The 7817-nt window shown below is 46.3% G+C and overlaps 1 pseudogene across 1 annotated transcript; it reads right to left on the bottom strand.

Moving 5' to 3' along the window:
• Positions 1 to 2753: 2753 nt before the first annotated feature.
• On the bottom strand, positions 2754 to 5250 carry LOC311606502 (toll-like receptor 10; annotated as a pseudogene). Its single transcript has 2 exons — positions 5177 to 5250; positions 2754 to 3474 (listed from the first exon to the last, which is right to left on the bottom strand). The product of its transcript is annotated as a toll-like receptor 10 (transcript).
• Positions 5251 to 7817: the final 2567 nt, after the last annotated feature.

Here is a 7817-nt window from a genome sequence, read left to right as displayed (position 1 = left end):
CTTGTTTCTGGCACACATGGCTTATTTGAGAATTCAGTACAGGGTTTACCATAGACAGTTCCAGGTGCTTCAGCAAGCACTCCTAAATGCTTCCCTCAAAAGCCAAGCTAGAGGTGCAAGCAGAGTCCATCCTAGGGCAAGCCAGCCACAGACCATGCAACTGAGTGTAATAACAGGAAGAGCCGCTTTACTGTTGGCGTTACTCTTGCATACACAATTCATCTATTTTAAAATACGAACTTCTGCTTTCCCACATGAGGAAGGAGCGCAGGGAACAGGACATGAAGTGAAACCATGTCTTGTCCAGAGGGGCCCTTTGACTCCTGGGAGGCCCCGCTTCAATACTGGGGCATCTAGGAGAAATTCCTTTTCTCTGGCTGACTCTGACCTTTTATTTTCTAGATATCTCTCTCTCTCTCTCTCTCTCTCTCTCTCTCTCTCTCTCTCTCTCTCTCTCCTCTTTCTCCTTCTCCTCTCTCTTCTCTTTCTCTCCCCAAGGCCAGAAACTTCTGCGGGCCCAAATTGAACGTAATCCTGGGGTTAGCGTTCTCCCCATTTTGCATACAGCCCACAGCAGAGAGTTCAAGCTGCCCACACATGGGGAAGTAAAAACTGGGCTTTTATTTGGTGGCGTTGGCCTCTCTCTAGCTATATGCACGAGCTGACATGTGCAGGCAGGAAAAGGGGCAACTGATTGCAGGGTTGCCCAGCTGGAGAGGCAGTGAGAACAGGGGAGGGACCTGGGGTTATGGACATAGTACACCCTCCCTGTTCTCCCATGGACTTGTTTGGCACCCCAAGGAGTGTGGAGTGGATACTGAACAAGAGCATCTCCCATCAATACACAGGTGTTTACTGTTTTGTTTTGTTATTCAACATATTATTATAGAATTCCCATCAAAATAGAATGACCAAATTTTATCACATGAAAACCGCAGACAATATAGGCATTGATTATAAATTCAGCATCAGACTGCAGAATAAAGACAGACCTTTTTAAAGTTTAGAAAGTTTTCAGCCATGGCTAAATCCCTCCAAGGAGAGAACAGAACTTACGGTGCTTTAACCCACTGTGACGCCGAATCATGAGTGACTTTTCATTCCTTTCCAAGTTTCAGTGAAGGCCATCGGAGGAATTTCTTACAGCTTAATACCACGGTGAAAGAGCTTGCAGGTCCCAAACTGGCAGAGTCATTAAATTTATTTTGATGTTTAGAATTACGTTCATTTACTTGGCATACATGCTCCGGTGCATACACAGAGGGCAGAAGGTCATCTGTAGGAGTCGGCTCTCTCTGTTTGCCAGCTGGGTGCTGCACATCAAACTCAAATTGTCAGGCTTGGTGGCAGTCACCTCCTCCACTCACTGAGACATCATCTCACTGGTGGCAGTCACCTCCTCCACTCACTGAGGCATCATCTCACTGGTGGCAGTCACCTCTGCTCGCTGAGACATCTCACTGGCCCCAAGTCATTTTCCACCATCACTGTCTCACTGCCAGTGACTTATCTGAAACTGAAACAAGTCATACATCCATGGGGGGGGGGGAGCGGGCGGAAGCATTAACTAATACATGCCAAGCTGCATAAACCAAACATTCTCCTCCTGGGGCTGCCCAAGAGAGTGCACATCCCCCGGGGAAAGCACAGGGCCCTTGGGTATAGAAAGTTTGATTTTAAAACGTGCTTCAGTCCATAGGAACTCCCATGAGGGACGCCCATATGCATCTCATGACATGTTTGCTTTCCCAGCAGGATAAGGGCCTGAACTGGCTCTCAGCACCTATGTAAAAGCCAGGCACCTGAGGCAGAGGCAGGCAGATCTCTGTGAGTTCGAGGCCAGCCTGGTCTACAAAGTGAGTCCAGGACAGTCAGGGCGTCACAGAGAAACCCTATCTGGCCAGCCAGCTTAGCTGAGTCAGTGAGCGACAGGTGCAGTGAGACACTCTGCCTCAAACACTAATGTGAGGGATGGTTGAGAAGACACCCAGTGTCAACCTCTGGCCTCCACTGTCGTGTGCGCTCATATTTAAATGTGCACGTACACACATACACACACACACACACACACACACACACACACACACACACACCCATTTAAAAAAGAGAATAGTTACTCGTGGATTATTCATCATCCTGTAGCACACACGAAGATTATCTGAAGGCTCCAGGCCTCATCTCTGTTCATGTCTTCACAGGGGGCAACATCTGCACACGTGATTGTCAGGCGTTTCCCAGCTGGCGTGCATTTATTTCTCTTGGGAGAAGACAGGAACAGGGCGATAATGGATGGCTAGGTCGTGCTCTTCACACCCTGCCTCCATTAAGCAGAGTTGACCGTCTGGTCTCTGTGTCCTTACTAACAGCACTGTGCCATGCATCCAGCCTGGCATCCAGTGACTCCCCAATGCCCTCCATTGGGTTTCTTCCAGGACCACTTCCCCAGAGAAGCAGGTTTTTTTGTTTGTTTGTTTGTTTAGTTTTTTGTTTGTTTGTTTTGTTTTGTTTTGTTTTTTGGTGCAGCTTATAGTATTTTCAGCAATGCTTCTGTCAGGGTCAAAGTTTCTCCAGGGAAGACAAATCAACACAGAACCATCTTGTGTCTCCAGATTGGGAGTCAGACTGAATTGTGTGCAGTGTGTGAGGTACATGCATGGCACAGAACACCTCTCTTAGGTTCCTCTCAGATTGTCTTCCTAGCCCCATGCTGTGTGCGAACCCACTGGCCCAGCATCCTGCGACACCAGGGCAGGTCAATCCAGAACCAGAACCATCAGCCCCATGGTGACAGTTAACAAGGTTGTGTCGCAAGAGAATTCAGGAAGATAAGCATCTTTTACTGGAGTCCCCTTGAGACACAAAGGGTATTCACAGGCGTATGAGTCTGGTCATCCGACCATCTGGTCCTCGGAATGTTTTTCAAGCCAAATGGAATCTCTTAATTCACAATTCCGCACCCTGGAGTGGATTTCTTCCTGCATTTAGAGTCTTTGCCTCTTGGCAGCTCCAGAAAAAAAAATCCAGAGATTGGCCGACAATTAAATCCATTTGTGTGAAATGATTGCACCCAGGGAGGTCAGTTAGAAAATTAAAGTCAACACTTAGCTCTCATAAAGAACTCGGGTGCGTAATCTTTTTAGGGACTGCTCAGATTTCGTTATTGTTCAGATCAAGTATTTGAACACTTCTGGGCAAACATCTGAAGACAGAACATCAAATTTAGTGGATGACAAGTTCAAAAGGACCAAGGTGTCTGGCCACACACAATGTTCCCTATTTCCATGACATAATAGGTTCTGGCGCAGAGCCAAGTGAAACAAGGGCTCGCAGTTGGCATAGAGACTCAGCAGAGACAGCATCTCGTTTGCTGGCTCTCAAAACAAGAGTTTTCAAGTAAGGCAGCTGGATACGCTTTTTTTTTTTTAAAACAGGTTGTCTATTAAGATGTTATTGGCAAAATTTAAATATTGGACACTTTAGGGGTATTCCACTGACGTCTGCCACACGAACTGGAAGATGTGAGGAGGGTCATCCCAGAAAAGCCAGCTTTATGAGATATCGGAGCGGACGCCCTGGCATTCTCCATAATAAGACCTCGGGGAGTCTTCTAACTTACAAACTGGCTCTTGCCATCTATATTTGTCATGTCTACTATTTTTTTTTAAGTCTTTTTTCCATCACAGGAAAGCACCCAGAAATTTGTATTCCTCGGTAAAAACAATGTGATGGGCTGTTGTGTCTGGGGTGGGCAGGCTGCCTTCTTCATACTGAGAAAGGGTGCTCAGCCCTGACGATGCAACACTGAGAGGCAAATGAGCATCTTTCTGGAGATCTAATTACTGTATTTTTCATCTTTTATGCCCAGATCACTAGATTCCCCAAAGACCACCAGGAGTCCGAAGCTGTATGCAAAAGCAAGGGGCCTTTATTTCTTGCAGAAGTCCAGCATTCAGTGATCACCATTTACATAAAATGGTGACCTTGACTTTCTAAAGGCTCTCAGGGGAATTCTAAGGGAAGGGTTGGCGACCTTTAACACGATTGGAGCATTCAAACTGAAAAAGCATGGGCACACTGAAAAGGTGCGGGCAGCCTTAATCAGCGGTCATGAGTTCGTCGTAAGACAAGAGATTTATAAAGACTGGTAGTAAACTAACTTGAGCAACCTTATCTTCCTCTTCCTCCAGCCAGGTAGCTAGGCCGTCCCTGGTTGGCTGCCCGTTGTCTGTGGTATTCCCAGTAACTGCTGAGCTGCTTTCTGAGGAATGGAGGCTGAGGCCTGCTCTAAGCTAACAAGAAACTGATCCTGCCATGGAGTCAGCTACACTTACTTACCCGGGCCTCCTCACACCCCGCTCAAACCTAAGGTTTCCAGATGTGGCATGCTGCCAGTCTCTTCACATGTAGGCAGAGTGTCAAAGTCGTTAAAAGAAAGATCTAGATGTCTGAGACCTGTCAAGGGAAGACCAAATTATGGTCTCTGGTCTATTGTAAGACAAGTCTAAATAGCTTAACTCCTTGTTCAGGTCAAAGGTTATGGCGTAGGATCAGAAAATGCAGTTTGGAGAAAGAGTGGAACTCCGAGCTCCTGAGTTTAAAAAAGGAGGTTGTAGGACAAATATAATATGGTTGTCACATGTGGAGGACCCTTCCTTAAAGCCGTGTTGGAGCATTTGGGAATCAGTTCCCTTTCTCTTGTCGGCCTTGGGGCCCAGGCTTCTGCCAACAGAACGATGTTATGAAGTGTATAGACACTGCCGATGGCTCTCGTCACAGCCCCATGGCGTCTGCCACTTGTTCCCTCATATGAAGGATGAGCGTTAGTCTAAATCTCCAGGAAGCTGCCCAGAAGCGTGGGCTTTATTGGTTTAAATACCGGAGGACTTTGATCTTTTTAAATCCCAACATCTGACTAGAGTCATTGACAGCCATACGGAGGCTTGCAACCCAGCCTCTCGGGCTCTCGAGCTCTCTCCCTCCCTCCCCCCCCTCAGACACACACACACACACACACACACACACACACACACACACACAAATGTGCACTGTCTCATTTGATAGCTTGAGGGCTTTAAGATTGGAAAGGCTGGAGAGACGGCTCAGTGGCCAAGAGCACTTGTGGCTCTCGCAGAGGACCCAGGTTCGATTCCCAGTATCCACATTAGGAGACTCACACCTGCCTGTTACACCAGCTCCAGGGGATCTGATGCCCTCATCCGACCTCATCTGACCTTCACACGCAGTGCGCATACTTCCACTCAAGTACATGCATATACACATGCAACAAACAAACCTTTGAAAATATTGATAGTAATATTTCTCATCCGATAGTGTATGTCCTGAGTTACTATGACAGGGGGACTATTCGGCCGTCTTTTGTGGCTAGAGCGTTCCTGTGCCGGGAGCTGAGGAAGGTCCTGAGTGAAAGTGTGCGGTGTGGGCACAGCCACGTCAAGGACACCAAGGCCTCAGACCCAAAACCTATCAAAGCCTTCCTCCAGGAGAGCTGAGAGGCAACGGCAGAGCTTTTCTCTGGCTGGAATCTAACTGTTTCTCAAAGGCTGACCCCGGTTTGCAAAAAAGTAGCCAGAAGCATCTTCTTCCTCCCAAATGACTGCACCCTGAGGCTGCTCCCCTGCAGAGAGCTCCTGCTGAGACAAGCTAACCCCTCCTTCCCTTTCCCTACACCGGGAGGTTCTTAGTTGCTGCTGCTGTAGTGGACTCTGCTCAACCGAGTGAGCAGCACGCCACCCACCGACCTCAGGATTTCTTCGAGCACCTGTGTGTCTACTCTTTCCTCATTCCCTCACTGCCCAGGCAGGTTTCCAGGACCAATCTGTGCAGGATGAGGCACTCCCGGAAATAGTATTTAACTTTTAACAACTCTCATCTTACACACATGGAAAGCCCATATGTTTTCACACGGTGGCAAAAGCAATCTGAATCACTGCCAGTTAGTTTCCTTATTGTTCACTGGTCAGATACATACCTCCTGCACCCACTCCGTGGAGCACGCTCATTTATCCTCAGACATGGTCTCGTTTACTTATCCCTGTACTGCGTTTTTGCTTTTTTGTTTTGTTTTGTTTTGTTGTTTTTTGAGACAGGGTGTCTCTGTGTAGCCTTGACTATCCTGGACTTGCTTTGTAGACCAGGCTGCCCTCGAACTCACAGCAATCCACCTGCCTCTGCCTCCCGAGTGCTGGGATTAAAGGTGTGCGCCACCACAGCCAGCTTATCGGTTTATCCCCGTACTGTGAAAGGTGGTACTGTCTCCGGTTTGCAGAGATTGGCACTCAACGCTATTTTGAACCAGAGGAGGCTTTCCACTGTTGGACTGACAGACAGAGGTGGCAAGAAGACTACCCATTTCACCACATCTGTTGTTCAAGACACGCATCCGCCGCTGTGCTGCCAGGATTTGTCCAGACACTGGGGAGGCAGCTGTGCCCGGAACTGGAGAGTGTCCACTCCCACACAGCTTACATTCCAGGGAGTAAGGAGAGACTCGGGAAGCACAGTTCACGTGTATACACGGGGCGCTGATAAGGACTCATCAGAACGGTATTTACCGTGACGGTACCAGCTTGTCAGGTAGATGTGGTGGGAGAAATAAAACAGGCAGCAACTGAAATACAAAGGCACCTTCAAGGAGACTCCATTCCTACGGATTCCTCTTTTTCTAGAACCTTCTCAAGTTTCTCCCCATCCCGCCCCCTGCAATGAAGAAATTATAATATATATATATATATATATATATATATATATATATATATATACACATACATACATACATACATACATACATACATACATACATACATACATGGCAGCCTTCCAAAGTAATTTAAAAACAAGAGCTCTGTCGTCTTAGTCCGAGTTGCTGTGATAAGTCAGCGCAGGCTGGGTGGGCACCTCATACAACAAGCAGTTTCTCCTCACACCCATGTAGTAAGATCTCCAGCTCGGGGTTGGGGGGAGGGTCTGTGGGGGGCTGTGGGGGGCTGTGGGGAGCTGTGGGGGGGCTGTGGGGGTGTGGGCTGGGGTTGAGCTCCCAGGGAAGGGCTCCTTCTGTGTCACACAAAGGAGGAGAGAAGAAAAGAGAAGAGAGGAAGGGAAGGGACCAGAGTGCAGAGAGTTGGGGGATCGTCTATATAGCTGTGGAGTATGGGTAGTCTTTTATTTGGAGAATTTCTGCAGTTTACAAGAAAAATATCAGTCGTCCATGTTGATGATATAAATCTTATATTCTATAAGCTTCTGTTCCTGGTAAGACTTCTCAAATGTCTTGGAGGTAAAATTAATTCTAACGAAATCTCCATTTCTTAAACACATGAGTGCCAATGCTCTAACATGCCCTCAGGGTAACTACACATATTAACGTATTATGGTATGTCAAATGTACTTTAATACTTTTAATATTTCATCTTAAAAAGTAAATTTGGTTCCTGACAGACTTTCAAAACCAATATATATATATATATATATATATATATATATATATATATATATATATATATATATATTTTTTTTTTTTTTTTAAGGGTAAGTTTTCTGCATCCACTTCAAAAATATTCCCCGAATGCCAGTTTTTAACTTGACTAAAGGGATAATCACCGATCAAATGATTGTGTCTGTGGCATCCAGGCTGGAACTGTGAACTTTCATTTTCTTTCTATTTCCTTAAGACTACATGTTAAGGGGCTGGAGAGATGGCCCCTTTGATCTCCACATTTACAATGTGGCACAAGCAAATATGCAACAAATAAATGGAAAATAAAATTTAAAATATTTAAAAAATGAAAAAAAAAAACAAA

The sequence above is a fragment of the Acomys minous genome (assembly GCF_964271855.1).
Source record: "Acomys minous genome assembly, chromosome: 10".
In the NCBI taxonomy this organism is placed as follows: domain Eukaryota; kingdom Metazoa; phylum Chordata; class Mammalia; order Rodentia; family Muridae; genus Acomys; species Acomys minous.
This window is presented reverse-complemented; position numbering and strand designations above follow the sequence as displayed.